The 20271-nt window shown below is 44.5% G+C and overlaps 1 protein-coding gene across 1 annotated transcript in view; it reads left to right on the forward strand.

The window, feature by feature from the left end:
- The window catches only part of tmc5 (transmembrane channel like 5), a 365838-nt gene that overhangs the window by 234832 nt on the left and 110735 nt on the right, over positions 1–20271 (forward strand). The gene's annotated exons all lie outside the window — the stretch shown is intronic.

The following is a 20271-nucleotide window of genomic DNA, read 5'->3' on the forward strand; positions in this document are numbered from 1 at the left end:
ACCCCAGCTGTTCACAATATATATTAATGATCTGGACGAGGGAATTGGATGTAATATCTCCAAATTTGCAGACGACACAAAGTTGGGTGGGAGGGTAAGCTGTGAGGAGGATGTCGTGAAACTCCAGTACGATTTGGACAGATTGGGTGATTGGGCAGAACCATGGCAAATGCACTATAATGTGGATAAATGTGAGGTTATCCACTTTGGTGGCAAAAACAGGAAGGCAGATTATTATTTGAATGGCAATAGATTGGGAGAAGGGGAAGTGCAAAGAGACCTGGGTGTTCTTGTGCACCAGTCGCAGGTGCAGCAGGTGGTTAAGAAGGCAAATGGTATGTTGGCCTTCGTAGCAAGAGGGTTCGAGTACAGGAACAAGGATGTCTTGCTACAATTGTACAGGGCCTTGGTGAGACCGCACCTTGAGTATTGTGTGCAGTTTTGGTCGCCTTACCTGAGGAAGGACGTTCTTGCCATGGAAGGAGTGCAGTGAAGATTCACCAGGCTGATACCTGGGATGGCAGGAATGACGTATGAGGAGAGATTGTGTCGATTGGGCTTATACTCACTGGAGTTTAGAAGATTGAGAGGGGACCTCATCGAAACCTATAAAATTCTGTCAGGTCTGGACAGACTAGATGCAGGAAGGATGTTTATGATGGCCGGGGAGTCAGAACCAGGGGTCATAGTCTAAGGATAAGGGGTAAGCCATTTAGAACTGAAATGAGGAGGAATTTCTTCACCCAGAGAGTGGTGAACCTGTGGAATTCTCTGCCATAGAGGGCGGTGGAGGCCAGTTCATTAAATATATTCAAAAAAGAGTTGGATATATTTCTTAAGGCTAAAGGGATCAAGGGAAATGGGGAGAAGGCAGGGACAGGGTACTGAATTTGGATGATCAGCCATGATCTCATTGAATGGCGGAGCAGGCTCGAAGGGCCGAATGGCCTACTCCTGCTCCTATCTTCTATGTTTCTATGTTTCTATGTAACAGTGAAGTGTTATCGCTGCGGCAGAACAACACACGACCATAATGATTGCTGGTTTATGGATAAAGTGTGCAGACAGTGTGGAAAAGTAGGACACATAGCAAGAGTCTGCAGGTCGGGGAAGAAAACCAGCAGCAAGAAATCTCCACAGGAGAAGTACAAGAAGGTACATAAGGTGACGGAGAGTAGTTCAGACGAACAGAAAAGTGATACAGACTCCGGAAGCAAGGAGTTGGGTTGTCTGAAACTACATAAGGTGATCCAAACGGAGGATCATCAAACTATCTGGGTCACGCTCAAGATAGCTGGAGTCCAAGTGAAAATGGAATTGGACACAGGATCAGCCCTAACAGTCATAAACCGAAGGGACTACATGCGGCTATTCTCACATACACCCTTGAGAGATACAGAGATTGTCTTGAAAACGTACACGGGGCAAAAAGTCTACCCCAAAGGAAAAATAAGGGTGAACGTTGTATATAACGGTAAGGAGACACCAAAAATGGACCTATATGTATTGCCAGATGGAGGACCACCACTACTAGGACGTGAATGGATCCGGAAGATACAGCTAGATTGGCATTCCATACAAGCACTGACTGTAGATGCCAAAAAGGATGACGACGCCACACCTGGACGACTGTCAAAAATGCTAACTGACGCACAGAAGTGTTCCAGGAGGGACTTGGAACACTAAAAGGCATAACAGCAACGATCAAAATAGAGGAAAATGCAAGCCCAAAGTTTTTTAAGGACAGACCGGTGCCTTATGCGATCCGCCCAGCCGTCGAAGCAGAGCTGGAAGGTTTGGAACATTCAGGAGTACTGTCCAAAGTGGACTGGAGCGAGTGGGCCACACCCATCGTTCCTGTAATGAAGAGGTCGTGAGTAATACGCCTGGGGAACCAAAGAAAGTTCGCATCTGTGGGGACTTTAAGGTGACAGTGAACCCAGTCCTTCACACGGTACAATATCCGCTTCCGCGGATTGAAGACATTTTCGCCTCGCTATCTGGAGGGAAACGCTTAAGATTGATCTGGCCCAGGCGTACCTGCAAATGGAGGTAGAAGAAGCCTCGAAACAGTACCTCATGATCAACGCTCTGTAAAGTCTGTGTGTTATATTGTAAATTAATACACAGACCACAAGAGTAAACTTTAACAGGACTTTACTATTCGAAGGTCAGGGTGAATCTGCCCAATAAATCCGTACACAGCACTTATATACCAGTGTGGTCACCGCCGGTATTACAGTATACAGCAGCCAAGATAAAGTAGTGCAACCCCTAAAATAGTTCTCTTAAAGGTGGACGGTTACATACAATAGTTCTCTTAAAGGTAGAACAGTTACATACACTACAATCCTCCCTTTTTAGCTTACAATATATATATTCCCCATTAAACATAACATCATAACATAGATACACAACTTCATGTAAAACAGTTCACAGATTCAGTCTCTGCGGAAAACAGTTCACAGATTCAGTCTCTGCGGAGGCGCCTCCTGCGCTTCCTGACTCGGTCCGGATAACGCCTCGGTGGTGTAGTAGTTCTCGGTGGTGTAGTAGGTTCACGTTGCTGGGGTGACTCATCTAATAGTCCTTCACTGGACTTAACAGCTTGAACTTTCGTAACTTCAGAACCAGCCTTGCTGACTTCTAAAGGCTCGAGTACCTTGGGAAGTTTTTCTTCTTCCAAACTGATTTGACTCAGTTCGGAGGGACCACGTGCGTGACCTGGTAGAGGTGATAATGGTTCAGATGGGTCATCATCTTCTGCTTCGTCTTTTCCTTTTCTGCTTCTTGGAGACTCTCTGGGCTGCATGCACAGTTCCTCCTCCTCTTCCTCCTGTTGCCGTATTAGCGCCACCATCTCCCGGTGTTTCTTGGACTTTTTGTGATTCTTCATGGTTTTTGCACTTTGGAAAATTTCCCCACAAGCTGGGCAGAACAGGTCATCGTTATGTTCGGTGTCGTCCCACAGGTCATGGTAATATTCGGTGTCGTCCTGAGCTAGGCCAGCGAGAGGGTCTTCTACTTCCTCCATGCCCAGCTGGACGTTAGCCAGCTTTTGTTCCAAATCCAGACATCTCTCCTGAAGAGACTTCTTCATGTGTTCAGCTTCATCCAGCTTTTTCTGGGCTTCCTGCAAGTCTTTTACTAATGACCTCATTCGTGATTTCAATACTTCAACTTCATTCGGAGATTGATTGATCGTGCTATTCAATCCCTCTACTGGAGCAGCTGTTTCAGCATTCTGTTGTTCTACATTGACGTGAGTCAGCGTACTTTTGGCATCCAAGGGCTGCTCTGCTGCAATCTTCTCAGTCTGTGTTGCAACCTCAGCTATTTCTATAACTTTTGAGAGCACCGAACCCCTTTCCTTTGAAGATTGAAGCTCGTGTTCAAGTTTTTCCCATTTCAGAGTCTTGTCCCTCAGCATATGAAGGAGTTGGCTGACCGTTAACTCTTCTGACATCAGACGTTTCCCAGTATCGTCGTCATGTGTTTTTGACGCATAGGCTGCAGGGCTGTTTGTAACCTTGCACTGGGGCCCCTTTGCTGCTTTTAATTCTCCATCATCCGCAGCCTCCACCATTCGAATTTCAACAAATGAATCATCCGGTGATGCTGCACCCAACTTCAGTAGGAGCTCAGAATTCATGGCAACCAAATCAGCCTTTTCTGCCTGCAACCTGCTAACAAGCGCCTTCAGTTGCTGAACATCTTGCTCCACCAGATTAGAGCACGCACCTTCAGAAACCGAATCAGCTTTGATTCGTTTGGCCTCCTCGCGCAGACGGTTTGTGTGCTCCTGCTCCATTTTCTCCATCAGCTGCTTCTGTTGTCTTTCCAGATTCTCCCACTCTGTGTCAAAGAACTTTTTCGTTGCATTCATCTCTTGCTCAAGACGGCGAATCATTTGTTCTAATTGCTGTTGTAGTTTGAAATGGAGTTGAGTTCGAGCCCGGTGTTCCTCAGAAATGTGCATGTCTGTAGACTGGACAGACTCAGAATTCTCTGTCAAACTATGTTGTTGTTGTTCAGTGGAATTCTGTTCTGAAACTTTGTTCTCCTCTGAAGCATAAGCATTTATGCACTCCTTCGTTTTTCCAACATTAGTCTGCAAGTCCATTTTAGACTTGTCTTTTGCACATGGGCTGGTCTTACCATCATCAGTTCCAGAGTCTGAGCTGATTGTCTTCACCGAGTTCTCACTCTTTATGGCTTTTGGGAAGTGCCAGTCCATATTTATTTTCCTGATCCACTCCCGTCCCAGAAGTGGTGGACCTCCCTCAGGTAGTACATATAAGTCCATTCCTTGGTGTTCTTTGCCCTTGTGTCTCACCCTGATTTTTATCTTTCCGATGGGGTATACTCTTCGCCCCGTGTATGTCTGCAATACAATCTTGGTATCTCTCAAGGGAATATGTGAGAATAGCCGCTTGTAGTCCCTTTGGTTTATGACTGTTAGGGCTGATCCTGTGTCCAATTCCATTTTCACTTGGACTCCGGCTATTTTGAGCGTGACCCAGATAGTTTGTAGGTCAGCTTCCTTACTCCCATTGTGAATTTTCAGACTACCCAGTTCCTGGCTGTTGGAGTCTGAATCCGAATTCTGTTCATCCGAACTCTTCTCAGCCACCTTGTGTACCTTGCTGCACTTTTCCTGCGGTGACTTTTTTTTGTTGCTGGTCTTCTTTCCGGACCGGCATACTTTAGCTATGTGACCAAGCTTGCCACATTTTCTACATTCCTGGTTTTTAAACCAGCATTGGTTCTGATCGTGTGTTGTCTTCCCACAACGATAACATTTCGTTGTACCCGAAGCCATTTGATCCACGCTGAGTACCGCTGCCTTCAGCTGCATTTCCGCAGTGCCTCTCGCTGCGGCTTCGTGCGATGCTGCAATAAGGACAGCCTTATCAAGTGTAAGATTGTTCTCTTCGAGTAGTCGCTTTTGTGTTCCTTCCTTCGACAACCCGCACACGAACTTGTCTCTCAGTGCCTCTGTCAGATTTTCCCCAAACTGACAGTATTTCGCTAGTCTACGCAGTTCAACCAAGTACTCCGCGTTGCTTTCCTCTTTCAGTTGCGTTCTCGCATAAAATTTAAATCGTTCCGCTAACATCAGCGGTGTGGGGTTCAAATGATCCTTCAGGACAGCAACAATATTAGCGAAAGTCTGATCCGCCGGTTTAGCTGGTGATAGAAGATGCTTCAATAGCCCGTATGTCTTCGCACCCATTGAGTTTAGTAAGGTTAGAGCTTTATCATCATTTGCTATTTTATTGGCCTTACAATATATCTCGATGCGTTCTACATACGTGGCCCAATCTTCCACATCGGAATCGAAATCGTTGATGTTACCACGCTTAGGCATCTTCACAATCTTTCTGAGAAACAACAACGAAATTTTTCATTAACTTTTTTTCAAAATTGGCGGTTTCCCGCGCTTATCTTCTTCCCCGCCTCCGAGAATGGCGGTTTCCCGTGCTTGTCTTCTTCCTCGCCTAACTGGCGGCTTCCCGCATTTCTTCCTCTGGCGGGAGGGGTAAGCTTTGCCCTCGGGCGACGACCGCTGGCTTTCGGGGTTCGCAGCCTGCGCGCTGGCTTCAGTGTATTCTGAAGCGCGAGAACAGTTGATTGCGTTCTTTGTTCCCTTTCTCGACAAGGGCAACCGGGCGCTGGGGACAACCAGTTGGCGGCGGACAGTTCCAGCTCTTGGTCCTTTACGGAAAGCTGCTTTAAGCCGCTGGGCGGAAATCTCGCTCGGTCCCGTTCCCCCCTCGCTCGGGCTCTGTCTCTCCCGCTCGCTCGGTCTCCCTCGCTCTCCCGCTCGCTCGGGCTCTGTCTCTCTCGCTCGCTCGGGCTCTGTCTCTCCCTCAGCAGTTTTCAATCTTGCCTCCCAGCCCTCTCGCAGTCCGGTCCTTTCCTCCCCCGGCTGCGGCTGAGTTCTCTGCGGTTTTATTTATTTATTTATTTATTTTATTACCTCACGCGCCTTACGATCCCGGTCGCAGCGCCTCGTGGCCTCGGTAGCTGCCCGGCCTTTTTCACCGGTCGCGGTCGAGCTGTCTCACGACACTGTTGCGTCTCCCAGCCCGCTTGTAGCCCGGTCTCTCACACCGGCTGCGTTCCCGCTTGTAGCCCGGTCTCTCACACCGGCTGCGTTCCCGCTTGTACCACGGCTTCCGTGCCCTACGCTGCCCCAGTCTCAGTGCCTCTGGCCCCGACTTCTGTCCGGCTCCTTTCCCCCAGCCGTGGTTGAGTTCACCGCCCTTATATCCTCCGTTTCTTTTTATTTTCTCCCCTACTCACAGTCAACGTGGCCGACTTGCTTCTCGTGGCTGATCGGCTCACTCACCACCGTGATAGAAGGGACGATCACTGCCTGTTGCTGATGGAAGGCTTCGTGTCAGAATTCTTCCTTCTTCCTTGCTCTGCAGACTCGAGTCTTCACTCAGCAGAATGACGAGGGCGGATGCCTCTTCTCGACACTCGTTAACTGCTTCGGATGTATCTCTGCCGCAGGGTAAGATCGAACTCGTCGCCACTGTAAAGTCTGTGTGTTATATTGTAAATTAATACACAGACCACAAGAGTAAACTTTAACAGGACTTTACTATTCGAAGGTCAGGGCGAATCTGCCCAATAAATCCGTACACAGCACTTATATACCAGTGTGGTCACCGCCGGTATTACAGTATACAGCAGCCAAGATAAAGTAGTGCAACCCCTAAAATAGTTCTCTTAAAGGTGGACGGTTACATACAATAGTTCTCTTAAAGGTAGAACAGTTACATACACTACACACTCAAAAAGGTCTCTACCAATACAACCGGCTGGTGTTCGGGGTAGCATCAGCTCCAGCTATTTGGCAAAGGGCAATGGATCAAGTCCTGCAAGGGATTCCAGGGACCCAGTGTTATTTGGACGACATCCTGGTCACGGGCAAAAATGACAGTGCTCACCTTGCCAACCTGGAGCAGGTGCTCACTAGATTGAAGGAATATGGGCTCTGAGCAAATCGCCACAAATGCGAGTTTTTCCAGAAGCAGATCTCGTATTGTGGCCACGTTATTGATGAAGAGGGGTTACATAAGTCCCCTGAAAAAATTGAGGCAGTAGTCAAGGCTCCAGCACCGGAAAATGTGTCACAACTGAGGTCGTTCCTCTGGCTGGTGAACTACTACCATAAGTTCTTGCCGAATTTGTCTACAGTACTACACCTACTGAACACCCTACTGCAAACGGGGGTACCATGGAAGTGGAATGACGAATGTAAACGAGCTTTCCAGAAGTGCAAAGAATTGATCACATCAAAAGAGGTGTTGGCTCATTTCAACCCAACACTACCAATTCGGTTGGCGTGTGATGCATCACCCTATGGCATTGGAGCGGTGCTGTCGCACAAGTTTCCGGACGGCTCGGAGAGGCCGGTAGCCTTTGCGTCTCGGCCACTAACCTCAGCCGAGCGTAACTACGCCCAGATTGACAGGAGGGCCCTCAGCCTAGTGTGGGGAGTGAAAAAGTTCAACCACTATCTGCACAGGCAGAAGTTCACCTTGCTGACGGACCACCAACCACTTGTCTCAATCTTTAATCCAAAGAAGGGCGTGCCGGTAATGACTGCGCAATGGCTACAAAGATGGTCGCTTTTTCTAGGGGTGAACCAATATGAAATCGAGTAAACGGGCACGAAACAGCATGGAAACACTGATGGGCTATCACGCCTGCCACTGCCTACTGCGGAGGAAGCACCAGCAGTGGACCCTGTCGAAATATTTCATTCGACTATAATTGAACGCTTGCCAGTAACTAACGCTGATATAGAGAAGGAGACCCGAAATGACCCGACACTGTCTCGGGTATATGACTTGACGGTGAAGGGATGGCCAACACATGGTGACTCGCTGTTGCCAGCATTCTCATCCAGAAGAGAACAGCTGTCAGTATGCCAGGGGACCTTGATGTGTGGATCCCGAGTGGTAATTCCACCCAAGATAAGGGAGAGAGTGCTCAATGAGCTTCACAAAGGCCATCTGGGAGGGGTAAAAATGAAAAGCCTTGCTAGGGCTTATGTGTGGTGGCCGGGGATCGATCAGCAAATCGAGGACCTGATAAAGAGTTGCTCAGGATGCCAGAAGGTCTAAAATGCACCACCACATGCCCCTCTACACCCATGGGAGCGGCCCTCATCTCCATGGCAACGGGAGCATATTGATTTTGCTGGTCCATTCATGGACTCAATGTTTCTAATAGCCGTGGATGCGCACTCGAAATGGCCTGAGATGATCAAAATGTCGTCCACCACCACGGAGAAAACTATTGCAGTCCTACGGACCATATTTGCCAGGAACGGCTTGCCGGAGCAGATTTGCTCTGATAACAGACCATAGTTTGTGTCCGAAGAGTTTCGAAGATTCATGAAAAGGAATGGGGTAAGGCATTACACATACACCCCGTATCATCCAGCCACAAATGGATTGGCTGAGAGGTTCGTACAAGCCTTTAAGAAAGCAGTAAGGGCCATTTGCGATGACAACATTCCACTGCAGCATAAGGTGGACAATTTCCTGTTAGCCTACAGAAATGCGACACATGCAGTCACCAACCAGACCCGGCCATGATGTTCTTTAACCGAAGGTTGAGATCTCGTCTGGATTTGCTCAGACCAAATGTACGAAGAGATGTTGAGAATAAGCAATTCCAGCACATCAATAAGAAGCCGACAAGGAGCTTCAATGTAGGGCAGCCAGTCTTGGCCCGCAACTACCGAACAGAGAAATGGCAACCAGGAACGATATGCACACGGCAGGGGCCACTAATGTACACAGTGGATGTTGGGGAGAACATTGTGAGACGCCATGTCGACCAGATCCTAGAGTCACAGGAACGAGTCAACCCCATGCCTCGCGCACCTGGTGATGAACCCGACATACAGGTAGCATCTACCCCAGAAACAGTAGCATTGGAAGTTGATGAACCAACTGACGACAGGGGGCCTCCGCACCAAGAACAAGACACTCAGGAAAGGCGCTATCCAGAAAGGATCAGGAAGCCGCCCCAAAGACTGAATTTATAAATGGACTATTTTCAGTTAATGTGCATGTTAAAAGTGTTAACTGTTAAATGAATGTTATGGTACTGTCAATCTAAAAGGGGAGGAATTGTAGTGTATGTACCTTTAAGGGGAGAACTACTTTTTACAGCTCCTGTATACTGTAGTACCGGCAGTGACCACACCTGTATATAAACCCTGAGTAGGGATCTGTACGTTAGTTTTAGAGTAACCCTCATCCAGTAAATACCTGTTGAATTGTTCCTGCAGTCTCGTGTCTAGTTATTGAAGGACACACCGCATCAAAAATATACGGATCTAACACTACCCTCTTGAGGATCCCTGATTATAATCGCTCAACCTTTGGTGACCATGCCTTCTGTTGCCTAAACCCTAAGCTCTGGAATTCCCTGCCTAACCCTCTCCATCTCTCTATCTCTCTTTCCTCCTTTAAGACGCTCCTTAAAACCTACCTCTTTGACCAAGCTTTTGGTCACTTGCCCTAATTTATCCTTATGTGGATCAGTGTCAAATTTTTTGGCTTAAAATATTCCTGTGCAGCACCTTGGGATGTTTTACTACGTTAAAGGCGCTTTATAAATACCAGTTGTTGTTCTTAAGAAAATATTCCAATTTGTCCGAAGTGGATGACCTCAGACTTTCCCACACTGAACTTCCGCTGCCACAATTTTGCCCATTCACTTAATCTATCTATGTCCCTATGTAACTTCCTGTTCCTATCTACACAACTTAATATACCTCCTAACTTAACATCATCTGCAAACTTGGATATACAGCTCTCTTCCTTCATCCAAGTCATTGATATACATGGTGGAAAGCTGAAGCCCCAGTACAGATCCCTGGAGAACACCACTTGTCATCTCCTGCCAATCAATGTACATTCCTTTTAGCCCTACTCTCTGTCTTCTACCTCCCAACCAATTCCTAAACCATGTCACAAGGTTACATCTAATTCCGTGCGCTCCCATTACTGCTTCAAGTCAGTCTGATTAACTCTTTTCTTACAACCCCCTATGATGTGAAATACAGAAGAGCTTGATTAGCTTTGCACACAATGGCATTCTCCCTTGAAGAAACAGTAGCTAAATGTGAGTGCATTGCATGAAGCTCAAACTAAGTATGATGAGCATTTCTCACCTTCTACCAAACTTGTGTTTGCACCTCACCTTTAACCTCATCCTCTCCCACAGGTTGTGTCTGCCTTCCCACACTTCTTCAACACTGCTGCTCCTCCCCCAGCTGTATTTCTGTGGCGCTGGTGGTAGGCTGTGTTTCCCGTTAAAGGAGCGATGGCAATGTTAAGGGCATATGAGTTACATAGACACTTGCCCTCATGTGAGTGCATGCATCTCATGACGATGCGATATGGAGGTGCATTGTCCCTTTTAATGAAGTGTCTTTGAAGACTAGACATGGCCCGTTTTGTAGGCAATGTGAGCCAGTAGAGTGGTTTTGAGTAAAGAAGGTGCTTGATTGTTTGCGGCGGTTGCCCTTTGCAGAAGTTAGTTCCATTGACATGCAGATGCTGAGAGAAAAAAGTGTGATATGTAAGTTGGAGAGTGCGGGTGTATGAGTGTTGGAGGATATGCATTAGCAACAGTCTTGACTTACCTTGGACGCACTTGTGAGATCATCGAACCTATTCTCATTGTGTGGCAGTTCTTGGGGCGGTACAGGTTTTACTGTCTGTCTCTACCACCTTCCTCCAGACAGCCTGAACCGCCCCCCTTTAGGGCTTTCTGCCTTCGGTGCCTAACAGACAGCCTCTTCTGACTCTCACTTCAGTCAGCAATGCTGCCAGAGATGCATCTGAGAATCTGGGAGCTCTTGAAACTGCTGACCCCTCCCTCCCCCAAAGCTTCTGATGCTGCTTTACACATTGCTGCCATTCTTCTTCTTGTTGCTCCGAAAGTGATCCCATTTAACCGATGGAAGTCTTTAAAGGCTACACCATAACTATATTTTCTTCCCTCCCAACTACCTCGCATAACCCTGGGAAGGAATTGCTGCCGGTTAGTGGAAGATTCAGTTGGTGGGTGATATTTCACTCTGCCACTAATCTGCCAATGGGAAGAGAATCCCGTCCACTATCTTAAGTCTCATCTCATAACTATAACTTCTAGATTTGGGATCGTCCTGGTGAATCTATGCTGTATGCTGTCTCTCACTTTAATGTCCTTTCTAATAACAGGGTGCCTAAAACTGCACACAGAACTGTAAATGAAGCCTAGCCGTAGTCTGTACATACCTATCATTACTTCTTTATTGTACCGTATGTCCCTATTTATAAAACCAAAAATTCTATTGGCCTTTTTTATGGCTGTATCTACATACACTCCCATTTTCAGGGATTTATGTGCCTTAACCCTTAGGTCTATCTGTTCATCCACATTCTTCAGTGTCTTTCCAATAAGTGTATACTCCCATTGCTTATTGTTTCTCCTAAATGTATTATCTCACATTTATTCACATTAAATTGCATCTACCACCTGCCCATCCATTCTGCTAATCTGTCTATGTTTTCCTGAAGTCTTTTATAGTCTACCTCACTATTTGTCAAACCTCCTAGTTTTGGCCATCAGCAAACTTCAGGAGTGTATCCTTTATATCCAACGCCAAATCATCATCTATATATACTGAGAACAAAAAGTGGAACCAATATTGACCCCTGTGGTGCACGACTTCCAACCTTTCCTCAGTCCGAGCAATACTCATACTTTAACTCTTTGTTTCCTGCCTGTCATCCAGCTTTCTATCCATGCTACTACATTTCTTTTTATATCATGTGCCTGAATTTTTTGAAGACGTCTCTTGTGAGACACCTCATCAAAGGCCTTCTGAAAATCCATATACAAGACATCTACTCCATTCCCTTTATCAAAAAACTCTAGTTTGCCAAACAAGACTTGCGTTTAAAAGATCCATGCTGTCTTTCCTTGATTTACCCACGCGTTTTTAAAGGCTTACTAATTTTGTCTCAAATTATGGATTCTAAGAATTTGCCACAACTTACATTAGACTAGGCCTATACTTGCCTAGTTTATCCTTCTTTCTTGAACAAGAGTATTACATCGGCTGCTCTCCAGTCTCATGGCACAATTTTCAAATTTAAGGAGGTTTGAAAAATTGTGAGCAGTCTCTGCTATCTCCTCTCTGACTTATTTCAACAGCCTAGGATGCATGCTATCAGAGCCTGTTAGCTTATGCACCTTGATTTCTATGAATTGTTTTTAAGAACCAATTCTACATTTCGTAGAATCAATTGTTCCATAACCCCCTCTGGCACACCTATGTTCTCACCACCATTTATAAAAACTGTGACTTACTATCAATGTCATAGCTTCATCCTTTACAATTAGACTCCCTTCTTCAGTACTGAGGGGTTCTACCCTCTCTATGAATTGCATATTCTGCATGCTGTTGCCATTTTCACCAGAAATTATACATTGCATAACTAAATTAGTCCAAGGTGCACTACTTATTCTGGCTAAGTGGCTATTTACCTAGCTAGGCAGCATTTGTACTTTTAGATTGGACATTCAGTTGTGCATTAGTTTGAGCAACCCCTGCACACCTCCCAGTATGGATACAGGACAAAGTTGTGTGTTGCTCATAACGTGCTTTAAAAAAGCACAAATAATTTAACTTCTATTTAATTGTGTGCTAATAGGAATTTTCCATTTTGTTTTCTGACCTATTTTGATTAATTCTTTCTGTTTAATTAGACCCAATCCAATAGAAAATATTTCTATTCCAATTTCTAAAGAAGTTCGGATGTGCCAGAAATTCAGAGGAGGGTTAAAAGGGTTAAAGTATTTTTGTTTGACTCTTTCCAAAGAGAGAATGTTGTGTGTTCCTCTTTTGAATTATTATGCAGACATAATTTATATATTTTAAAAACTGCTACTTGTATTCATGTAGCGTATCGTAATACTATAAAACTACGTATTTGAAAATGACACAATTGTGCAACTGTGTGTATTAATGGCCCATCACTGTTTACTATTTTCATCAAAATTTACTGTTTAAACTAGTAAAATGGAAATATGCTTAGATGCAATAAAATAGCCACACCATGAAATATTTTTGACAAGAAAGTATTTTCTTTTGCATAAACTAGTTTAAAATCATTGTAGTTCAGTGAGTGACCCACCTTAGTTATCACAATATTTCCTGCCCAAAGCACCTGCTTTTTGATTAAATTCCTTGGCATACAACCTTATCATTCAAGGAGCAATCCTCATTCACAAAGATATTATCACCCTGATAAAACCAGGAAATATTAGCATATTTATAAGCAGAAATGCACAAAGAAACGTTTACTTGCATAATTAAAAGTTTCCTATTAAAAATCATGGGGCTGGATTTTGATGTGAAAATAATGGTGAGTCTAACAGCACTCACCATTATTTATGTGCAAATCGGACAGCAACTTCTGGCGAGCACACTGCAAAATTTTGGCAATTGCTGTCCGAGATGCGCCACTCCTCCGTAAGCTGTGCAAAAAGGGCATCTTGCCGTCTGGCTTTCCATGCAAATGTATTGAACGGCGGGAGGCTCCTGTACTGACACATAGATACGGATTAAACTTGCCACAAAAGGTTAAGGCTTGTCCATTCCAGTCTAAGTACCCTTTTAACGGTGTGGTAAGTCTTAATTACTGTCAAACAACCTCTCTAGCACTGAAAATGAACTTTTACAAGTGTGGAGTCTCATTCCTTCAGCTTTTAATTATTGTTGGAGTTTTTTTTTAATGTAAAGTTTTTGTAAATTTGTCTTTCTGTCTCTTTTATTTCTCTCTCTTAAACCAAGATTTTTTTCCCTCTATTTTGCTTCCTGTACCTGATTTTTCAATCTAATTGGTTAAGGAGATACACAGTTGCTTTCCCTGTTCACACTGGTTGCAGATGCCCTGTGCTGTTTGGATGTTTGGCTGACAGGAACTTGCTATCCATAACCCCATAGAAAGTCTATGGGCAAGTGCAAGTCTAATGAATGGCTGGTGCCATTCATTCATCGCTCGTAACAAAATCTGGCCGAACATGATCATGAACACAACACCAGTTGAAGCCGCCACCCCAGCAGCCAAGTGGCTATTCCACGAACAACAACTGCCCTAAAAACACAATGCTGCCCCTTTAATCAGCAGTGGAGCAGGTTATTGGCTCAAGAGTAGTTACTTAATTTTACAAACAATATTTTGTTTGAAATTGCATGGCCCAGATTTTGTACTGTGATTAGCCTCTGATAACTATAATGTTTGGTCAGCTCATTTAAATATTTCAGTGGCTCTCACAGAACCTTCCACATGTTGCACTGGAAACACACAAGGGTTAGGGGCCAGAATGTCGGGTGCTAACAACAATGGAAGGTCGCTGGCCGCTACTATTAAAATACAAAGCCATGGTGCACAAGAGTTGGCTTTTGGAGTTCAAACAAATTTAGCTGGTTCAATGAAGGATGGTTCTGTTTGGAGCAAAGGGCTACCCAGAAGGTAATATAAAATCTTTTTGCAGGCCTTCCCTTGTAGCCCCTTTTGAACTGGTCATTGTGAGTCTGAAGCACTATTCCACACGCATTAAAGAAAGAAGAATTTACATTTATATTGCACCTTTCATGTCCTCAGGATGATGTCCTAAAGCATTTTACAATCAATTTATTTTTGGAGTTTGGTCACTTCCATATTATATAGGCAAGTGTGACAGCTAAACGGCGCACAGCAAATTCCCACAAACAACAATGAGATAAATGACCAGTTAATCTATACTTTCTTTCTGTCTTAGAATATCTGGTATTACATATACACAACTGGTAGAGTGGTCTGTATAGAGTTTCTAGGAAAACAAGCAAACTATCGATCTTGGCTAAATTGGTTAGTCCAGAAACTGGAATCTGGGGAAGAATATGTTCCAACAAAACAAAAGGCTGCTGAGTTCCCATTACATCAAGAGCTTTCAGTGACAGGTAGATCAGCAAAGCGGAATCTGCCACCTAGACTTTGGACTGTGAGTATGTAGAAAGACAAGTATAACTGTGGTTCAACAACTGTCATCAGAGAACTCTAGATTGCAGAACCAATGGTAAAGTGTTTTCAGTTCAGTATTTTGACCTTTCTCAATCATCACACTAGTGAAATGAAATTGATTAAATCAATCTTTAGCTCGCTGCAATTCTATTTGACTGCACATTAGAAATCCACATGCAAAAAGGTGAGGGCCGAAGGTGGTCAGCATTCTATTTAGCTTCAGATTCCCTTTTGAAGTTCTGAAATTTGGGTATTTATGAAGCCGAATCCAAAGATACAATCTTATATTATGCAATTTCAAGTTTTTCCTGAGGAACATGAACTCAGATAGCAAGTGCCATGTGATATGGCAAAATCTGCATGTACAGAGGGAGAGTTTATTGAATGCAATGTGCATCGGGACAACCTGAACTTGAAATGAGCCAAATTTAGCAAAATTTGGATTTTCATTATGAAACCTGAAATTGACTGACTTGTGTCATTTTTGCTTCAATTTGGATCATTCCTAATTGTAGTAATGTAAGTAGTTTACACCAGATAATTCTTCACAAGCAGATTTAATAAGTTATCTTGAAACTATAAAAAAGACACTAGATCAAAAATGTAATTGTCAATAAATAAAGTTATCCAAGTAATGTACCTTATAAGAGATTTTTAACTTGCAAGATAAAAAGTGGGAAATGTTTTATGATAATAGTGTTTTCCTTATCTTGCTGACTGAAGTATATGTTCTCAGTTACTCAGAAATGGGCAACATTACAGACTTGTGGTGGAGCAAATGTTCTCTAACGTTCCTAGCATGGAAAATATTAAAATCTAATTCAGTAAATCTGATCATTTTGGGGGTGGTACTAAAAAAAATGACAGCTGCTGGATTGTCATAAAATCTCAAGTGGTTCACTAATGTCTTTAAGGGAAGGGAAAGCTGCTGCCAGTCCCTGGTCTTGCCTACACATCACTCAGTCCCACCCTATGTGATTGATTCTTAATACCTCTGAGGTGGCTTAGCCAGCCACTCAATTGTAATAACAATCACTAGGAAGCAAGGAGGAGGCTCGATGCTTTCTCGGGGGGCTAGGGATGGACAACGATTGTGGCCTTGCCATTATTGCCCACATCCCAAAAGCAAATTTTAAAAAGGACACTCATATCAAAGAAAAGCTGGAGGTACTTTGGGGAGCAGATACAAATTTAGTGGTAGTCCTCCAAATCTCGGACTAAATGATATAGGGAGAAATCTTACAGAAAGGAGGTAGGAAAAGATAGAAAATTGAAACACAATTGTTTGCTCAGGCATAGTTCCATTTCTAGGCAAGGGGTGAGAGAAGCAGGGAAATTAAGAAGGTAACTACTGGCTAGCGAAATGATGCTAAAGGAACAAAGCAGAGTTAGTCAATAAGTGGGATTGATTTTGGGATCAAGTACTGGTATAGGAGTGATGGGCAGATACCAGCAACTGTCAGGAACATAGTTATTGGGGACTAGATGAGAGGTGAGAGGCAGGGTGGGGTCTGGATCATGTATCAGAACAATGACAGAGTTGCATTGTTAAAAGATGGAGGGTGTTGTCTTATATGCAAGGAAACTTAGAAGGCTAAGTAGTCAAACTAGCTTTGCAGGAAAGCTATGACATGAAATTCTAGGGTTAGTTTTGCCCAACGAGAAAAAGATAGGGTCAACATTTGGGGTTTGCTACAGGACAAAAGAAGAAGAATGACTCGTCACTTTATGATGATATTAGCAGAATGAATAAAAAAGGAAGGTAGCACTGATGGGGGACTTCAAGCCCAAAATAAACTGGGAATGAGCAGGTGTCGCACCAAGTTGACTCAGGGAATCTATCTGACAAAGTGGGGTAGATTTTCAACTTGATACCAGGGTAGAAAACTAAAATGAAAATCAGGCAGTTTCTATAATGGAGAGTCAATCTGCAATCCTAGTTTTACACCCAGGCGGCAAGTTGAAATCTACCCCAGTGTGTCTAGATTTTCATAAGGGCTTTGATAAGTCATGAGAAACTCCTTTAGAAGCTAAGCTCAGTGTGTATTCTGGGTAAGTCATGATCATGGATGGAGCGAGCCTTTGACTTAGTTGTAGCATTCCTGCCTCTGAGTCACAAAGTGCAGTTTTCAAACCCCACTTTAGACAGTCCTGGCGAGTGGAGACCAGAGCTCCAGCTCTGAAATTTTAGGTTGACATTCAGTGGGATACTCGTCTCTGGTGGGTGTGGGTGACCTCCCTCATCGTATGGGCTGTGGGTGACCTCCCTCATTGTATGGGCTGTGGGTAACCCCCCTCATCGTATGGGCTGTGGGTAACCCCCCTCATCGTATGGGCTGTGGGTGACCTCCCTCATCGTATGGGCTGTGGATGACCTCATTGTATGGGCTGTGGGTGACTGTAGGGGGTTTTGGTTTGGGGTTTGTGTCTGGCCAGTCAGGCGTGTCTGAGCTGCTCCAGCCCCGCGCAGTTCGAATCGCTTCCCCTCTGGTTCTGACCACCGGACTTATTACGAGCAGCGATATAAACAAAACGAGACCAGTGGTTTGGTGCAAAGAAAACCAATGTTTATTAAAATAGAGAAAAATAAACACTATACAGATAGAATCACTATGTAGGTAACACAATTACACTTAGCAGGGGAGGAGAAACAGACACATCGAGGGAAAATGACTAAAATGACAATTTTAGCAATCCCCTTAACTCCCACCCTTTACACCTATCTAATTGTTTTGCGATGGGCCAGAAAGTTCATGCTCACCAGTCTCGGATGTTAAAACGCCTGCTCCGTGCCCCGTTGCCTGCCGATGTCTTTAGGGTTTTCACCGCCCAGAGCAGAGATACCCCAGTGATTCAAAGGTAACTGTCGGTATCCTGCTTCCCTGGATGGGCTCTTCGTCGTCGATCTTCTTGATGGTAAGGCAGGGCACCGGAGTCCAGGCGAGAGAGAGAGAGATATGGCTTCCCGAAGGACTACTTCTACCCCTTTCTGGGAGCTCTTATCACTCGCCAGATCAGCCTGTTTCTTTGTCTGACCTGGACGTGTTGAAGATGATACAAAGGAAATCGATCTGGGCCCATCGACCTGGATGGCCGGCTAATCGGTTTTTAAACGTCTCATAAGTGTTCCCCTTTGTGTAACTGGTCTTGTGATGGGGCCATTCCAGTTTGAATGCCCCGTTGGTCATTTCCAAACAGTGTTGATGTCAGCTAACGTAGGTCTGAATGCAGCTATTACCTGTTGATTGTCTGTGCAAACGGCCTTGATGGGTCTTAATCAGAGGCCCGAATGCCACTGTTTGCTTCTCATACATAAATGCAGAAGGCCTGTCTGCCTTCTAATTTCTGGAACATTCCTTCTTTGTCAGTCCAAACCTGAACTTTGCAGGCCTTGGCCATGAGGTTGACCGTAGCCATCTTGTTGGGCCCTGGAGCCCTGGATTTTAAACTCAGTCCAGCCAGGGTTTCTCCATAAGAACATAAGAAGTAGGAGCAGGAGTAGGCCATACGGCCCCTTGGGTCTGCTCCGCCATTCAATAGGATCATGGCTGATCCGAACCTAGACTCACATCCACTTCCCTGCCCGCTCCCCGTAACCCCTAATTCCCTTATCAGCTAGGAAACTGTCTATCTCCGTTTTAAATTTATTTAATGTCGCAGCTTCCACAGCTCTCTGAGGTAGCAAATTCCAGAGATTTACTACCCTCTGAGTGAAGAAGTTTCTCCTCATCTCAGTTTTGAAAGGGCAGCCCCTTATTCTAAGATCCCTAGTTCTAGTCTCACCCATCAGTGGAAACATCCTCCCCGCATCCACCCGATCAAGCCCCCTCACAATCTTATATGTTTCGATAAGATCGCCTCTCATTCTTCTGAATTCCAATGAGTAGAGGCCCAACCTTCTCAACCTTTCCTCATAAGTCAACCCCCTCATCTCTGGAATCAACCGAGTGAACCTTCTCTGAACTGCCTCGAGAGCAAGTATATCTTTTCTTAAATATGGAAACCAAAACTGTACGCAGTATTCCAGGTGTGGCCTCACCAGTACCCTGTATAACTGAAGCAAGACTTCCCTGCTTTTATACTCCATCCCCCTTGCAATAAAAGCCAAGATTCCATTGGCCTTCCTGATCACCTGCTGTACCTGCATACTATTTGTGTTTCATGCACCAGGACCCCCAGATCCCTTTGTACTGTAGCACTTTACAGTTTCTCTCCATTTAGAAAATAACTTGCTCTTTGATTTTTTCTGCCAAAGTGCATAACCTCACACTTTCCAACATTATATTCCATCTGCCAAATTTCTGCCCACTCACTTAGCCTGTCTATGTCCTTTTGCAGGTTTTTTATGTCCTCCTCACTCACTGCTTTCCCTCCCATCTTTGTATCGTCGGCAAACTTGGATATGTTGCACTCGGTCCCCTCCTCCAAATCGTTAATATAGATTGTAAAGAGTTGGGGTCCCAGCACTGACCCCTGCGGAACACCACTAGTCACTGATTGCCAACCCGAGAATGAACCATTTATCCCAACTCTCTGTTTTCTGTTAGATAGTCAATCTTCCACCCATGCCAGTATATTACCCCCAATCCCGTGATTTTTTATCTTGTGCAGTAAACTTTTGTGTGGCATCTTGTCAAATGCCTTTTGGAAGTCCAAATACACCACATCCACTGGTTCCCCTTTATCCACCCTGTTTGTTACATCCTCAAAGAATGCGAGCAAATTTGTCAAATATGACTTCCCCTTCATAAAACCATGCTGACTCTGTCCGATTAAATTATGCTTATCCAAACGTCCTGTTAAATGTCCTCCAATAAGCCAGAAGTAAATCTTCAGGGGAGACATGAAATTTGCGAATCCTTTCAGTCACCCCTTGGATACTGAAACTTGCTTGAAGTATTCAATCAAGGTGAGCAAATTTCTGGCCCCCCACAAACAACCTTGCCCTATATTTATCTATCCACGATCCCTCGACACATACATTCCCCTTACTTAGAGAAAACTACAGTGCATGACAGGCATCTATCGATAGAAACAAATTACTATCTGTTACAATAATCCAAGCACGGAGGGGGTCCAACACCCCTGCACTACTTAGGACATCATAGAACTTCATTTCAACACACAACCGTTAATAAAAATAAACATCAGGCCAAAAAAACATATTTATTAA

This window comes from Somniosus microcephalus, chromosome 11, assembly GCF_052327205.1.
Source record: "Somniosus microcephalus isolate GS21.2 chromosome 11, FLI_Smic_1.0, whole genome shotgun sequence".
NCBI lineage: Eukaryota > Metazoa > Chordata > Chondrichthyes > Squaliformes > Somniosidae > Somniosus > Somniosus microcephalus.